This window comes from Cavia porcellus, unplaced genomic scaffold (assembly GCF_034190915.1).
Source record: "Cavia porcellus strain 051 isolate PalLab524CR breed Dunkin Hartley unplaced genomic scaffold, mCavPor4.1 scaffold_23, whole genome shotgun sequence".
Taxonomy (NCBI): domain Eukaryota; kingdom Metazoa; phylum Chordata; class Mammalia; order Rodentia; family Caviidae; genus Cavia; species Cavia porcellus.
In genome coordinates this window covers 47,575,200-47,592,429 of record NW_026947506.1, presented here as the reverse complement: position 1 = coordinate 47,592,429, position 17,230 = coordinate 47,575,200, and the positions used below count along the sequence as shown (strand labels likewise).

The following is a 17,230-nucleotide window of genomic DNA, read 5'->3' as shown; positions in this document are numbered from 1 at the left end:
ACCTTATTAAAAAAAGGGAAGAAAAAGCTCAAATTCATGCAATAAGAAATGAAAAAGGAGAAATCACTACAGACCCAATAGAAATACAGAAGATCAACACCTATTTCGAAAACCTCTACTCTCAAAAGTTTAATAATACAGAAGAAATAGACAGATTCTTAGAAGCATATGAAGTGCCAGAGCTAGATCAAGAGGATGTAAAACTGTTGAATAACCCAATCTCTGTTAATGAAATTGAAAATGTAATTAAGTCCTTACCCACCAAGAAGAGCCCAGGCCCAGATGGATTCACTGCAGAATTCTACAAGAAATACAAAGAAGACCTAATGCCGACACTCCTCAAACTATTCAATAAAATTGAAAGGGGAGCAATCCTACCTAAGTCATTCCCAGAAGCAAATATTACTCTAGTACCAAAACCTGAGAAAGACCCAACTAAAAAAGAGAACTATAGACTGATCTCCCTAATGAACACAGATGCAAAAATCCACAATAAAATATTGGCAAATAGGATCCAGCAAATCATCAAGAAGATTATACACCATGACCAAGTGGGATTCATCCCTGGAACGCAAGGATGGTTCAACATACGCAAATCAATAAATGTAATCCACCATATCAATAAAGCCAAAAGTAAGAATCACATGATCATTTCTATAGATGCAGAAAAAGCCTTCGATAAGGTCCAACATTTATTCATGATAAAAACTTTACAGAAAATTGGAATAGATGGTCTTTACCTCAATATAATAAAGGCCATTTATGACAAACCAACAGCCAGCATCATATTAAATGGCCAAAAATTGAAACCTTTACTTTAAAATCAGGCACAAGACAAGGATGTCCTTTATCACCACGCCTATTTAATATAGTACTGGAAGTAGCAGAGCAATTAGGCAAGAGCAGTTAGGCAAGAAAGAGAAATAAAAGGGGTAAAGATAGGAAAAGAAGAAGTTAAATTATCATTGTTTGCAGATGACATGATACTCTACATAGAAGACCCCCTAAACTCCATTGAAAGACTCTTAGATACAATAAATAAATTCAGTAATGTGGCCGGATACAAAATCAATACTCAGAAATCAATAGCATTCCTATACACAAACAACAAAATTACAGAGAGGGAAATAAGAGAAACTGGACTATTCACATTAGCAAGCAAAAAAATTAAATATTTAGGAATTACTCTTACGAAAGAACTGAAAGACTTATACAGTGAAAATTATAATACACTGAAAAAGGAAATTGAAGATGATCTCAGAAAATGGAAAGACATCCCTTGCTCATGGATAGGAAGAACAAACATTGTGAAGATGGCCATTCTCCCAAAACTGTTGTACAGATTCAATGCAATCCCAATAGAAATACCATCAACATACCTTATAGATCTAGAGAAATCACTCCTAAATTTCATCTGGAACCAGAAGAGACCTAGAATCGCAAAGGCAATTCTAAGCAGCAAAGACAAAGCAGGAGGCATCACAATCCCTGACTTGAAGTTATACTACAAAGCAACAGTAGTAAAATCAACATGGTATTGGAATCAAAACAGAGCTGAAGATCAATGGAATAGATTAGAAGATTCAACCACAAATACAAACACACTCAACCACCTTATCTTTGATAAAGGAGCCAAGCAGGTTCACTGGAAGAACGACAGTCTCTTTAATAAATGGTGCTGGAAAAACTGGCTCTCCATTTGCTGAAAACTAAAGCTAGACCCATGTCTATCACCATGTACTAAATTAAAATCTAAATGAGTCAAAGATCTGAATATTAAAACAGAAACACTAAATCAATTGGAAGACAAATTGGGTAGAAACCTTGGAGACATAGGAGTAGGTAGAGAATTCATGAACAGGACTCAAACCGCACGGAAAATACTTCCCAGAATCAATAACTGGGACCACTTCTTATTAAAAAGTTTCTGCATGTCAAAAGAAATCTCCAGCATAGTGAAAAGAAAACCCACAAACTGGGAAAAGATTTTAGTTAACTCTCTCTCAGATAAGGGACTCTTGTCTAAAACATATAAAGAATTAAAAAAACTCAAAACTCCAAAATTCAAAGATCCAATCCAAAAATGGGCATCTGAGATGAATACGCAATTCTCAGATGAAGAAATGCAAATGGCAAATAAATACATGAAAAAATGCTCATCATCATTGGTCATTAGAGTAATGCAAATTAAAACCACACTGAGACACCATCTCACTCCTGAAAGAATGGCCAGGATCAAGAAAACCAACAACAAATGCTGGAGAGGCTGTGGGGAAAAAGGAACTCTCCTCCACTGTTGGTAGACTGGTACAGCCTTTGTGGAGGTCTGTCTGGAGATTTCTCAAAAAGTTGGGATTGGAAATACCATTTATTCCAGCTATTCCACTTCTAGGCATATTCCCAGAAGAACTGAAAGCATCATACCACAGTGATATATGTGCACCTATGTTTATAGCAGCACAATTTGTAATCGCCAGATCTTGGAAACAACCCAAGTGTCCATCAACTGAGGAATGGATAAAAAAGTCGTGGTATTTCTATACAATGGAGTATTATTCAGCTATAAAGAAGGATCACATTGAGATATTTATCAATAAATGGGCGCAGCTTGAGACCATACTCATAAGTGAAATAAATCAATCTCGCATGTATGAATACCGAATAGTTTCCCTAATGTAAGTAATGATTCAAATATACAAAAATATGTGGTAATCATGATTCCCCATTATGTGGCCTTGAAGCCTTATAAAATTTTCACTTATTAATTAGAAAGGCTTTATTCTGGGCTTCTTGATATGGAAATATTTGAAGCTATAGTATATGAAGTTTTATCCAAATGTTTCAAGGAAAAAGACACTATGGTAACTACCATTAAATCGGGTTATTTGGTGGTGAAGCACGAGGTTGCTGAAACAGTCATGCTTTGACCTCTATTGTTATATTGTTATGTCCTGTTTTAACTTAATCTCTCCCTTATTCTTTAAAAAAATTATTTAGTTATTTCTTATGTTTATTTTAATTAAGGGGAAAAATTTAAAAAATTAGGATATATAATAGTAACTATTTTTGATTTCCTATTAACTTGTTTTGAAGTCCTGTAATACTCCCACGATCTTGTTTTGACTGATTAGACTCTGTTCCATTCTGTGCGATAGTATCAAGTTTGAGGATATAGGCAACTACTTTGAGGGCAATAAGATTCACTAAGATGCCCATTCTGGTTTGACTATTGTCTCCTTTGGAAGTCCTGTAATGTTTACAATGCCTAAGTTTTATTGGTCTTGTTCTCTACTGTTTTGTCCAACTTTATAATATCTAATGAGATAGACAATTCTTTTTAAGGAAACAAGAGACAATGTTGATAACCATTGTTGATAATCTTGTACTCTGTTCTACACCATGTGCTATGTCTATCCTTGGTTTTGACTGACAGCTTTGTTTTGCCATATTTGACTTTATTCTCTCTCCCCCCCCAAAAGTAATAAGAACTAAGGAGTAATAAAATCCAAAATGTGTAAATTTTGTTGTAAAAAAGAGAGGGGGAAAAAAAAGAGCTCTAATGGATATAACAGCAAGTATGTTTAGGGGTGTTACATAGCTGACTATATTAATGTTTTTGGATCATTGAACACAGCTGTTTGCAGTCTCTCTGTTTCAATGTCCACTTCGTATTCTTTCATACTGTGATTTGAGCAACTATTTCCAAGATGATAATATGTAATCTATTAACAGGTGATTTCTTACTGCTATGTTTTTTTCTTTGTAGTTCTGTATTATGTGTACCCTTACACCGCTTTGTTTTGTTTTGTGTTTTTCTCTTTTTCCTCTTAAATAAAATTTAAAAAAAGAAGAATACAAAAGATTGCCTGAGGGATCACGAGAAGCAGCAAGTCTCTACCATTTGCAGCTTCGCAATTGCAAAAATGAAAGACGGCTTTGAGGAAAAACCACAGAGCACCATATTCCAGAATGGTGTCAGCATAGAGACTTTGTTCCTCAGAAATGGATTCAGACTGTCAGTGATCCAGGCACTCAATATAGCCAAGGGAAAGAAAAGCCTGGCTACCATCGTTCTACCTTGCAGCAGACCTTGACGTCATTCATGTGACATTGGCTTTAGGTGCATGCAGAATGCAAGATTTATGCAGAATCCATAATCCATAAGAATTTATGCAGAAGAATTCCATCCCAATTTCAGAAGTCCTGGGATGCCAGGCAGTGTGTCCCTGAGAAGGCAATGTATGAAACTGTGAGGGTGAAGCCAGTGATGCAGTGGAGACTTCAGAACTTTGGAAAAATCAGGAATGTGGATGGTCTAAGGAAAACTGCATGGAGCCATCAAAGCAAGAGAAGCCCTGGGAGCTACTACAAGCAGCAGTGCTATAGGCCAGAATCATTCAAGCCCTTGGGAGATCACAACTTGCTGTAGATTGCCTCAGATTCTGCACATAAAACTTCAGGACTTAATTGCCCTGCTGGGTTGTGGACTTGCTTTGGTCCATTCCTTTGTACCCCCCTATTGGTAACTTTTGGGATAGTAATGTTTATCTTATGCCATTTTATGTTGGAATTGCGTAACTTATCATTTGCACTGGTGCTTGCAGCTAAGAGTTTGTCTCCGAGGAGACTTGGGATTTGAACTTTTCAGCAGTGCTAAAGCTGTGAAGACTGACAGCTCTTAGAGATGGACTAAATGCCTTTGGCATAAGGGGATATGCTTATGTCTTTGGGGGGCAGGGGCAGAATATTATGGTTCTAACATTGTATAGTATTGATGGACTTAATACTGGTTCTTAAAAATTGTTAATACTATGTAATAATTTTCAAGTTTTGATATGATAAGAATAAGCAAGCCTTTGTATCTGGGAACCTGTTTAAATAAATGTTCCAATGTTTAATGTCTGGTTGCAAGTTGACAACAATTGTTATGGTTGATACATTGTATCAATTAGATATGTTTAGAAGTTTAACTAAGTGGCTTAGCAATTATACAGTTTAGGGTATAGAGGACCCACCCTGGGGGTGGGGGCCTGTAGTCTCTTTATACTATAAAGAGAGAAAAAGAATTTACTCCTCCTTTTTGATTTTGTTGTTTTTGCTGTCTTCCACTGCCATGAATGACTGCTCTTCTGCCATACTGCCCTATCTTGGATCCAACTGATACAGACTGAATGCTCCACAAAGTGTTAGCTAAACAAAACCTTTCCCTCTTTCATTTGGGCATTAGGTATTTTGTTTCGGCAATGACAAAAGGTCACCATCACACCCTGGGCGCAACCCAAGAAAGAGAATATATAGCATATAAAAATTGTATTTTGTTAAATATTGATGTTTTCTTCAAATAGCTTTTGAAAATGTAGTGGCAGAGGTCTAAAGCATCCCCTCTCTGGATTGTGGTACTCACAGCGTGCAGACGGGTACCTGGATCACTGAGCAGAGAGTCAGGCCAGCTCTGGCAGCTGCACAGTGCCTGAGATGTAGGGCTGCAAGATGCAGTCCGGGCTGCATTAACTACACAATAATGCAGGTGATGACATGGACCAAAGGAACAATTCTATATTTGCTGAAAGTACCATGTTCTGACCCCATGTTCCATGCTTAGTGTGAGGCATAGATATGCTCTGTGTGGTCCAACATAAACTCAGCACGGTTCTCCCTCCTGTGCAGTTCCAACCAGCCCACAGGCACTGTCATCAGGTTCTACTTAGGGGGATTTCTTAGCTTGGTAGATGGATTAATGCCTTTACTTCCTCCTCCTTCCAGGCCATTCTATTTTGATTCTTATAAAGAATTCTAAATTTTGTTTTATTTCATTTAGCATAACATCTTGCAGGTTCATTCATGGTACAATTCCCTTTGGTTTTAGGGCTCAATAGTATTGAAATGTGCACACCCACACACTCAGACAGCTGTATTTTCTTACCTATACCTCTTAGGTTAGAGTCATCTTGACTACTGTGAATAAATGCTGAAATGAACACAGGAATGTAAGGATCTTTTTGAGATTTTGATTTTACTTCTTTAGGATCCATATCCAGAAGCAGAACAACCACATCATAAAATAGTTTTCTTTCTGATTTTTTTTGATGAACTCCTGTAGTGTTTTTCACAACAGTGCACTGGGTTTCTCCTTCTCTCCAAACTCTCAGCAATATTTGCCTTTGTCTTCCTAGTCAGAGTCATTCGAATGGGTGTGCAATGATACCTCAATGCGGTTTTTGATTCAATGGATGACTTAGCAGTTGTGAAACCATCTCATGTGCCTTCAGTCTGTGCATGCCTTATGAGAGCCCATGCAGGTGTCCAGCCTGGCATTTTGATTCCAGAGCTGAGTGGTGCCATCTGAGGGTCCACAGTGCGGTGACCTGCTTCCTGTACTCCTCTGCAGTGTCACAGTGGACTCTGAGCTCCCTGAGGTTTCTGCACTCCTCAGCTCTCCCACAGAGCTCCCCTGGTTGCTCCAGCAGGAAGTGATTGTCCATTTAAGCTTTGGGGGTACCACTCTAGGTCTCCTAGTCTGCCTTGTTGGAGCTCAGCTCTCCACTAAATGAAGACATTTGATCAACCAATTAATTTCGGGATATATCCATGCATCGTGTTTGACCACTTCCATCGGCACATTTTGATATGATAACTCTTAGCCACTTATGATTATTGGGCACCAGGAGTACAGATAATTCTCACTGAGGTGTATTGAGAATAAAAATTGTACAATAGATTTCAGCATACTGGCTGGAACAAACACACACTTTCTACTAACATTTAACGTGTATTTTTGAAAAAGCACATTTTAAAGCTGGAGGAAGAGTCCAAGAACTAGAAGACAGAACAAAAAAAAATACTTAGAATAAACCACAGGGACAGAAAAGGAGCAAAAATCAACAAAGTAAAGGAACATAAAAGAAACATAAAAATTGACAGAGAGAAATCTCAGAATTAAAGCTATACAAAATTTTAATTATCCAGGTATAAATTTTTAATTGTTTGCATTAAATTTTTAATTATTTTTCAAAAAGAACTTGTGATAACCAAAAATAACTAGAAAAAAACCTAAAGAGACCAAACATGAAATTATCTTGAAAAGAATAGCACTTAAGAGTGACTGCTTATTTTTCATAGGAAATATTGCAAATAGGAAGACAGAGTACTATAAAATTCTGAAAGTGTCAATATATTAATCTGTGTCTATTGAAACTGTACTACATAACGAGGATGAAGCATGACGACTTCGGCATCCATCAGGAAAGGACACAGGGATGTCACTCAGATTTCTCAGCTACCAAAATGATTAGGAAAAAGCATAAATGCACACAGAGAAGAAAAGTAAGATGACTTCATTCAGTAGGAAAATAAAACTTTGTCAAAGTAGCATGAAAACCATCTAAAAACCTAATGAAAATAATTTAGTATGTTTGTCAGAGAAGCTTACAATTCATAGAAAACTTCATTTAAAAACTCCCTAAGTGAATTCTACAAAATGTTTAAGGAAGTAATTGCAGTATTACAAGGAGACTCTCAAGAAATGGAACAATTTAGGTTGACCTTTGGATTGAAGCAATGTGATAGCAATAACTGCTACAAAAATTCTATATTCCCATCTTTATGCACAGAGCAAAATCCCCAGTCTCTTCAATCTGTGCCCCTGTTATTTTTCATTGCAAGCTGAACCTTAATGGTGCAATTAACGCCTTGGAGCTGAAGAAAGATGAGTCATCCTACATGTGTGACTGTCCTCTAATCACAAGTGTCCTTAAAGGTGGTAATTACTCAGTCTTTATTTGCATCACTGAATTCCTGGCTCATTTGTTACTGTAGCAATGGAAAACTAATATGACACAGAGTTACTAGATTTATAACCACAATGAGTTTGCTGATCAGATCAAAGGGCCAGGAGATTATTTAAAATAAATGGGGCTGAACATATACACAGAAAAAAAAGAAATGAAAGCATGTATTTTTACATGACATGCATGCTAATTCCAGTGACAATGCTAATTTATGCTTGAAAGAAAACTTGTATCTGTTATCTAAAAGGTACTAGGGAATATCACTTCTTAAAAGATAAAATCTGTTATAAAAAATGCAAAATCTCTTACCACAAAGAAAAAGATCAACTAACTGGAGTACTTTAAGAATTTCTCCTTGTTAAGAGGGAGCAAAAAGAAAAGACATCACCTGAAGAAAATAATGGTAACAAAAGAGACAAAGGGCTAATAAAGTTCTACTAATCAACAATAAAATAAAACCAGACTCAACAGGAAAAGAAAGCAGATCTCTCCAGAAAATTCATATGCAAAAATGTACCATGTGGATCAATAGCTATTTGACAAGGTTCAGTCTCAGCTGTAATCAGGAAAATCTTAATAAGTCAAATCACATTGAGTTGTTAATTTATACTCTCTAGAAAGCCCAGATACATGATATGGCAGCCCCATACTTACAGAGTAAAATTTTGTCACATAGTTCTGGAAAGAATGTAAGTTTCTGACTTATGATCAAAGAAAACAGTGAAAGTTTACTTTTAAAAACATGTTGCAGGAAAAGACACATTACCATTAATTAAGAAACACTTATCCCAGCATTCTTGCCATTTCCCGAAGCAGTTCTGGAAGTCTTCTTTCATTAGTGTCTTTAAATGCATTGTCCTGGCTTTTTCACAATCCTGAATGGATGCAAACTGTTTCTCTTTCATGGTCATTTTGATGTGAGGAAAGAGCAAGAATTCACCAGTGTCATATCCAGTGAACGGAGAGACAAGAACTCAGCATCCTGCCAGGGATTTAGCTCAGTGGCATAAGCTCCTGCCTGGCAAAATGAGGTCGTGAGTTCGATTCCTAGGACAAGGGGAAAAAAGGAGTGCAGCGTTCTACTTTGCACGTCTGTTGTGACCAAGTGGACTGGATGGCACTTGGCCACACTCTATATATATGATCATTTAGGGACACTAAAGAATTATTATCATAGACTCCAGGTGGTGATTACGTCCATGCATTGGCCAGGGGTAGTTAAAAAATGATCACTGGGGTACTGTAACATTCTCTTCTGCTTCAGCCTTACAGAAGTGTTTGCATTTTGATAAACATTTAAGTAGTACATTTTTGCTTCATACATTTGTCTGCAGATATGTAGTATTTTATAATTAAACAACAAAAATAGAAAAGTTGATCAACAAGACCTACAAATAAATGACGCAAATCACAAACTATCAATCATAGATTTATATTAATTTCCTTGGAAGCGAATGGTGTGATAGCAATTACAAACTAATGTGACAGGTGTTTCATTTCAAAATTGTTTGCTGAAGAACCTTGTCTTAGTGACTTTCTCATTTCTGTAATGCAGTCCTCACACCCACAAACTGAAAGGAGGAGAGGTTTATTTGGGTTCAGGGTTTCAGTCCAAGATCAGCGGGCTCCAAGGAAGGAGAGTGCAGGAAGGGTCTGGCGGAGGAGAGGAGCTCATGTCATGGTAGCCAGAAATCAGAGGGAAGCCAGAGCCAGGACTGGGGTACACCCCTCCAGGTGATTCCCCCAGGGACCTGTCGCTTCCCACAAGGCCCCATCTAGCAGCAGCACAAGCAGCTGCTGAGCTCATGGTGGAGGATTCACCATGAATATTATACCCCACGTTCCAAACACAAGGTGCCGGGGCCATTTGAGATCCAAACTATCACAGATACTCAGTTGTAACTGAAACTTTGCCCACTGAGGGTATAGTGGGTGTCAAGAATATTCACTTCAAAAGAATATCGCAGATCTAAACCACATGATCATGGAAAGATTTTAGACAGATCAAATCCAGCAAAAATTTCCCAGCCTCGAGTCCAGTTACAAGAAATCAAGGTTGTATGTTCCACAAAATACGATGCATTCTCAACTTGTACAAAGAGAAACAGAGACAGGTAAATGAGATGGACTTTACTTACCAGAGCTCCAGATGCTGTTAATGATTTACACTACTGTGTATCCAGTATGTCAAACATGCTGAATTCTGTCTTACTCATATTGATACTTTCCATAAGACTGATATGACAACGAGTAAAACTTTTGATACTTTCAAAAGACACAATCACAAAGATGATATGTGGATCCCATTGGTTTCTTATTCACAAGTCACAAATCGAGACAGCATCTATCACAGGAAACAGGAGAGTGCTCATGCTGGGCACAAGAGCTGAATGAAAGGTGGAGAAGAGAAAAAGCCTGAGTTTGTTAGCTAACACACGGCTACTCCTGGCTCCTTTTTTGGCCAGAGCTGAAGCAGAGGCACTTCTTTGTTTTATTACGCCACACTGGAGTCTCCTGCTCCTGGAGATGTGCTCTGAGATCTGTTCCCTTAAACCTTCAGGGCTTGTTTGGAGTTTACAGCAAGGCACCCCACTGTCTCCAGGAGTGGCTGAGACAGGTCCTTTTTCCTGCAGCCGTGCATGGTGGCAGCTTCTTTGCCAACCCCATGCCTTCACTGAGGATTATCTGTGTTTCCCATTTGTCACTCGGAAAGTGTAGAGTGGTATTTATGCTTTGATTTTGCGAATCTGTGATGGATGTGATGTTTGCACACCTCCCAGCTAAGTCGCCTCACATTCTGAAGATGGCCTGTTCTTTTTCTGGCCTAGGTTACTGTGGGGCACACTCAGTCCTCCACACTGGCATGCTGGAGTTGTTTTTATACACAGGATAATGTAGGTTGCCATTGCTACACAGGTTAAAATTTAGCCTGTGATGTGTGAATTACTTTTTTCATTTGAATTATGCAATCTAGGTACATCAAGAAGTATTTACATATTTTTAAAACTTATCAATAAATTATTATTAATTTTTTCTGTGTTTTTTTTAAACAATATGCTTCTATCCCCTGGTCAACAGTACATTGCTGGACATTCTTTGCAACATGTTTTTTAAATTTCACCTAGGTGAGAGGAGGAGGCAGAGGAGGAGGAGAAGGGAAGCAGGAGAACCATCCTTTACAGGAGGAGAAAATAAGACAGACGAGTTGAGCACCTCAAGTCTCCATAAATGCTGAATTCTCTGGGACTTTTTCCCACCTCATGGATCCAAGACTGGAAGTGAAGAAATCTACCCAGCGATGCTAGGATACAAAGCACAGAGCCTCATCTCTGCACTAAAGGAGAGTGGGAAGCTGGTCCAGGAGTGCAGAACCGCTCTAGAGAAAGTAGACTCTCACACACTAGGCACCCCAGCTGTTCTCTCTAGGCGGCAGCAAGCACCCCTGCCCTCCTTCCAGGACAGAGTCAGGGCAGGAGCAGCACGATCTGGGGTGCAGAGCCACACAGAAACCGCACACACTCACCACACTTTTGGCAAAGACCTGGTCACCCTGCTGCAGCAGAGTCAGAGGCCCAGGGGAAGGCAGCATCTCCTGCCACCTGGGAAAAGTTTCCCAGCACGGAGAGCTTCCTGTAATGCGGCATATGCAGGACAGAAATCTGCCCTCAGGACACACACATGTACACACACCTGCACACAGGCGTGCACACATACACACGTATGAGAGCACCCACACTTAGACATGCATTCCTGAAGTAGCATTTCCACCACGTTTTATTCCTTTCATTGACGTTTTTATCTCACATTTAGGCTCCAGTCCAGCTTTTACATGAATTACAGATCTGATGCAGGTCTTTGGGAAATTGCTATTGATTGCCCAGTTGAACGTGATTTTCCAGAGAAGATACTGTGATCAGCTCAGGGTTGCTGCTTTCTGTTACCTTCTTCCTTGGCTGAGAACAGAAGCTCTCACACACCGGGCTCTCGATGATCTTGATGACCTTTTCCATTTCTTTGTCACGCGGTACCACTTTCCCTGCCCCACAGATGGAGCAGAGCTTCGCTCCTTCTTCCTTTTTAAAACCGCTTGCTTATGGCCTGCCCCTTCCTTAGCACCAAAGCACTGTTACTCTTTCTAATTTAATTCTAATTGTTATTCTTTCAAAACTACACGACTAGCTTTTCCTTTAAGCAGTGTGCTTGACAGTCTCAGGATGTACATAAAGATATATAGGCCTTCTAATGATGAGACTCACACTCTATTTTCTTTACCATTTATAGAAGGGAGAATGTAGTGAACTTTTAAGATGATAGTCTGAAGTAACTTTCTCTAAAACTTTTATTTTCTAAGGAGTTATCTTGCTCTGTCCCACAGTATCATAGAAATTTATTCTCATATCTACTATTAAGCTTATTACTTAGAACAACTATAATTTTTTAATTGTTCATCTTCTTGGGATCATAGAGTCATATACAGACAGTCTATGCTGCAGTAGATAGGGTTTTACCATTTACATCTGGACCTGTGTAGGAATGTGGTAGTCCATAACACAAGCATTTCCTTTTCATTTATGTATCCAAAAATCCATACAAGGACTTTCTCATACACTTTACTCATTTATTATGAAAAAAAAACATGCAAAACCAAGGACAATCTCTCTCTCCCTCTCTCTCTCTCTCTCTCTCTCTCTCTCTCTCTCTCTTTCTCTCTTTCTCTCTCTCTCTCTTTTTCTATGGACTCTGAGGACTACGAAAACATTTCAGGACTGTGCATATGTGCATATATGCATAGAGAGATGAAAGGTGACAGTGGTGTGTGGAAGGGAATTCGCAGAGCAGGGAATGGCCTAATGGTCCATGTGGTCCTGCCTTACAACAAAGGTGGGTGATAGAGCACAGATGTGTCATTCAGCTCTCTGTTACAGTGACAGAGTACCTGCTGTACAGAGCTAAAGTAGAAAAGGTGCATGTGGTTTATGGTTTCAGGGGTTCAGTCCATGGCCCGCTGGTTCCGTTTCTGTGAGCCTGAGGGGAAGCAGGAGCATGGCGGTAGAAAGCCATCAAGGAGGTAAACTGTCCACTTCATGTCATCCAGAAGGAACAAGAGAAGGAAACATACAAAAAAGAATGAGCAGGAAGTGATATGCTTCCCAAATCACCCCTCATGGTCGGTCTCTCCATTAGGGCTGACCTCCTAAATTTCTGTGACTTCCACTAATTAAAGTCGACCTTTCTGATTCAGTATATTCCTAAAGTCTGGTTTCTCAACACATAATGCTTTCTGGGAACGTTTTTTTTTCTAGGAATATTTCAAATTTAAAATATAACACATGCCAAGTCAATGCAGGAATCAGCCCTGAAGATTGTCAGATGAGAATTCTATTAAATCAAAATTCCAGAGGCAGGGAGATCTCTAAAGTAAAGGAATTCATTGAACTATCATAAATGCCAGTTAGAAAAATTGGGCAGTTCCTGGAAAGAATTGGCGAGGAAAGCATGGCGAGGTAGGAATTGTAAGCAGAATGCAGAACGCCTTTGGTCACCTTCCTGCGACAGCTGTGAGAGCACAGACCTACACAGAGGAATGCGGAATGGTATTTTTAATTTGTTTGACTTGATGTTCTCAGCTTAATTACTTCTCTTACTAATCTTCTCCGCTGCTCTGTCCTTACTGAATGTTTGCTTAACCCGTGCTGCAGGAAGACCAGAGTCTCCTCAGTCCCTGGGTGGTAAGAGGAGCATCTGGCCTGGCCGTCCCGCTCTGTGATGTTGAAGGGGTTCAGCGAGTGGCAGCTGGGCAGAGACATGACGAGTCCCACAGGTCCTGCTGGACAGGGTGGTCAGCTGTGTCCTTCAGGTTCTACTCATGGGACATGGTGCCACAGCGGGGCTGAGAGGGACAACGTCAGGGTCTTCCACTAGGAACAAGGAGAGAAAGGAGACCCCTTGGGAGCAGTTACAGTTATCCAGGCCAGGGAGAATTTTAGGGAAACGGACTCTTCAAAATATTACACAGCCAGGTGTGGTGGTGCATACTTACTATCCGAGCACTCTGGGAGGTTGAGGCAGAAGGATCACAAGTTCAAGCTCTTAGTGACTTTTCAAGACCTTGTCTCAAAATAAACAATAAAAATGTCTGTGACTGTAACTCAGTGCAAAGGCCCCGATTTGATCCCCAGCACTGAAAAAAATTAAACACAACAAACAGAATGTAATAGCCCATTTCTGTGGGCTGATATGCTTAGACAAGTATTTTTTAAAGTAAGATATTCCTTTTATTTTTTTCTCACTTCTTTTCATTCCCAGTCAGAAGCATAAATCAAAAGAAAGAAGATGAGAGACACAGGCAGGAAATAATAGGAAAATTGCGCCCATGCTTGATTGCACTTACCTTCTGGAACCTCGGAGATCACTCACTGGGGACAGACTTGACTGGCGGATTAGAAGTCAGGGTTTCAGAGATGAAAATGCTCATAATCATGTCTCCTCCTGGGAGGTTTTGATCGCTGTGTCGCAGCTGGTTCTGCAGACAGGTGTGGAGCAGCGCTTTCAAGTGCAGAGCGGCTGCAGCTCCCACGTCGGCGACCCACCCAGGAGCCTGAAAGGGAGTGGGTGGCTTGGACCTTCGCCTCCAGAATCACAGCTCACAGGGCCGCGTGATGGCACTGGTGGCTCCCTGCAGGCCCGAGTCCTGCCCGGTCTCTCTGTGGCTTTGAGGCTGGGCAGTGGGCGTTGCTTCTCCCCCTTGGCCACTGAGCTCCTGTTTCAGTGTGTCTGCTTGGCACACCCTGGGGCGTGCACTGCACCAATGGTGAACAGGTGGCATACACATTTCATTTCCCAGCACCACTAGGAGCTCGTTGGATTAGGCTCTACTTCAAGGTTTATGATGTCCTGCTGCAGGGAATGGCATTTTCCTCCTGAATGCGAATTTCAGTTTCCAGGTCTTCACTTACGGTTCTGTCGGCTTCCTTGCTGTCTGTGCACCAGTGCTGGCAGACACTCTGAAGCTGGGAGCTCCGCAGATGCCCCACCCTTCCGGCGCCTCTGCCTTCCCCGCCCAGCCACCTGCCAGCTATTGCTACAGGGTAGGAAAGTTATTTTACTATTCACTGATTTTGATTGATTTGTGCAAATGCGTGGCAGGCATAATTAGTTCATTACATGTGCCCAGAAGACGCCAGTCAAATCAGGGTGACTCGTGTCTCCAACCTTCGTTACTTTTGTTCACAGCCACTGAGCTCTTTTCTTGCAGTTTCCATGATGTGTACAACAGGCTACACTGACCGGTTAGGGTGACCCACTGAGTGGGCTCCAGTGTGCTGTAAATCAATGCATTCTGTTTTCAGATGGTTCTGGGCGTTGGACGGGATTCTTATTTTTCCTAATTCAGCACCGTGGTGTCACCTGCAGTAATCAGGCATTTAGTGTGTCTGGATATATCAGGACTCGGCCACTTTGAATAGTTAAATGGTTCTTTAGACATGAACTGAAGAGGCCTCACGAACCGTTCCATGGGCACTGCATTCCTCATGCTGGAAGAGTGCTGGGAAGTGGCTTCCACCAGCTAATTCCAGGGCTCTCTCTGCTCTAAGGGTGGAGCAGTCCAGCCCTACTGACAGTCCAGCAGGACCCTGCTTTATGGAGCTGAGGTGACTTGGAACCGGCCCTTGGACCAGCCAGCAGCCCTGTCCTTCGGGGTCGGGGCAGACCTGGAGCAGAGTCTCAGCAGCTGTGGTGCTGGGCGTGGACAGATCCCATGTAGTGGTCAGGAAGTGAGGCTCTGGCCTGGTTTTATTTTGCTCCTTATCAGCGCATGACAATTCAGTAAAGTCTGATTTGTCAAGCACTCCTCAGAATATATTCATATTGATATGTAAAATGAACAAGTGCATACACAACAGTCGCCTGCAGAGAACTATTGTATATTTAACTTTATTCTACAGAATGTGAAATATAATGTTCCTATGCCATGCCCATACCCACTTTTCCAAACTTGTTCTGTTTTGGCAATGTATTTTGTATTTATTATCTGTTGCAGTTTCATTTTGCATACCTTTTATTAAATAACTGGGAATCAATTCTGTATATTCTTATGACCAAAAAATACTCTGCATGGCGACCCAGGTGAGGAAAGCAGGGAAGCCCCTCACCCTGGGGACACACAGGAGCTCCCGCTCCTGTTCCAGCCCTGATTTACTGTCCCAGCCTCCCCTCTAGGAGCTGCCCATCTGCAGCCCCAGTGGTCATGCTCCTTCACCCCACTCCTGTCACCAACATCTCACCGTTCAACTTCCGGGTCCTCAGTAAATTTCAAAAGAGAAAACATCTGAGTCCTTTATTTCAGTAAAAAGTTCAGGCTTGCTGGTCAAACACCCAGCACAGTTAACCCTCACACAGACACCACTGTCCCATATATTTAAGGAGGAAAGAAAGAGGGACAGGGAGGAAGGAAGGAAGGAGGGAGAGAAGGGAGAAAGGAAGAAAGGCAGGAAGGAAAGGTGGAGGAAAGAAGGAAGGAAGAGCAGACAAAAATTCAAAACTAATAAAAAGAAGGCAGCTTGCTGGAGCCCAGGACCTATTCAACAGTAAGAAAATCTCACTATTAACCTTTCAAACCTGTCACAGTGACTAAACCCACGTTTCTGCGATCTTTAACCTGTCAACTTACTCAAATCCTCGGGCCTTTGAGACACTCCCATCACAGTTTGTGGGTCCGTCTTCTCGCTTCTCTTCCTCCAAGTTCACCACTTCCTTTCTGGACCATGGGATTTGTCCTCTGGGGTCTCATGCTCCAGTGGGTTTCAGAACCTTCGCTATAGCTCCTCCACTGTCATCCCTGATCATCTACAGCAGAAGGTCCATCTGTCACCTGTAGTCAGGGGACTCAGAGATGCTGTCTTACTCCGTCAGGTCTCCTCTGAGCTCTGCATGCCTACGCGGAAGGGTTACACAGTTTACTTCAACAAAACCAAGCAGTAACTCTTAGCTTCAAAGTCTCCCTTGCTAACCCTAACCCTAACCCTCACCCTAACCCTAACCCTAACCCTAACTTTAATCAGTCAACAGAAAATGAAATATGTCCTTTACACTCCTAGGTAGTTTTGTAATTGCTAAATAAAAATACTGTGCATTTATACTTTATAGTATAAATTTTGCGATATATTGTGTAACAGCTCAGTCAAGATACTTCTTACATTTTTATCTGTATGAATTCATGTTTGCAAACCATCATGATTCTTCTCATCCCGGGGAGAGGGACCATGTAGACAGCACATGTTAATGCCTGAGTTAACTCACAGATTTGCCATTTTTCATCCTATTTGTAGTTTTAAGCACATAGCACACTGCTACTTATTGAAATCCTGGAGCCATGTGACAGTTCCCTTAACCCCATTCTTCTTGTGAGCCTTCCATTGGCACCCTCGAGCCCCCTACTGGCC

At 40.9% G+C, this 17,230-nt stretch overlaps 1 long non-coding RNA gene across 1 annotated transcript in view; it reads right to left on the bottom strand.

Moving 5' to 3' along the window:
* Positions 1–14,769, bottom strand: part of LOC134472379 (uncharacterized) — a 48,601-nt gene extending 33,832 nt beyond the window's left edge. Inside the window, exon 1 of the long non-coding RNA XR_010042184.1 lies at positions 14,179–14,769. This is a non-coding gene — a long non-coding RNA (uncharacterized LOC134472379). The remainder of the gene's footprint in view (positions 1–14,178) is intronic.
* Between the last annotated feature and the right edge of the window lie 2,461 nt (positions 14,770–17,230).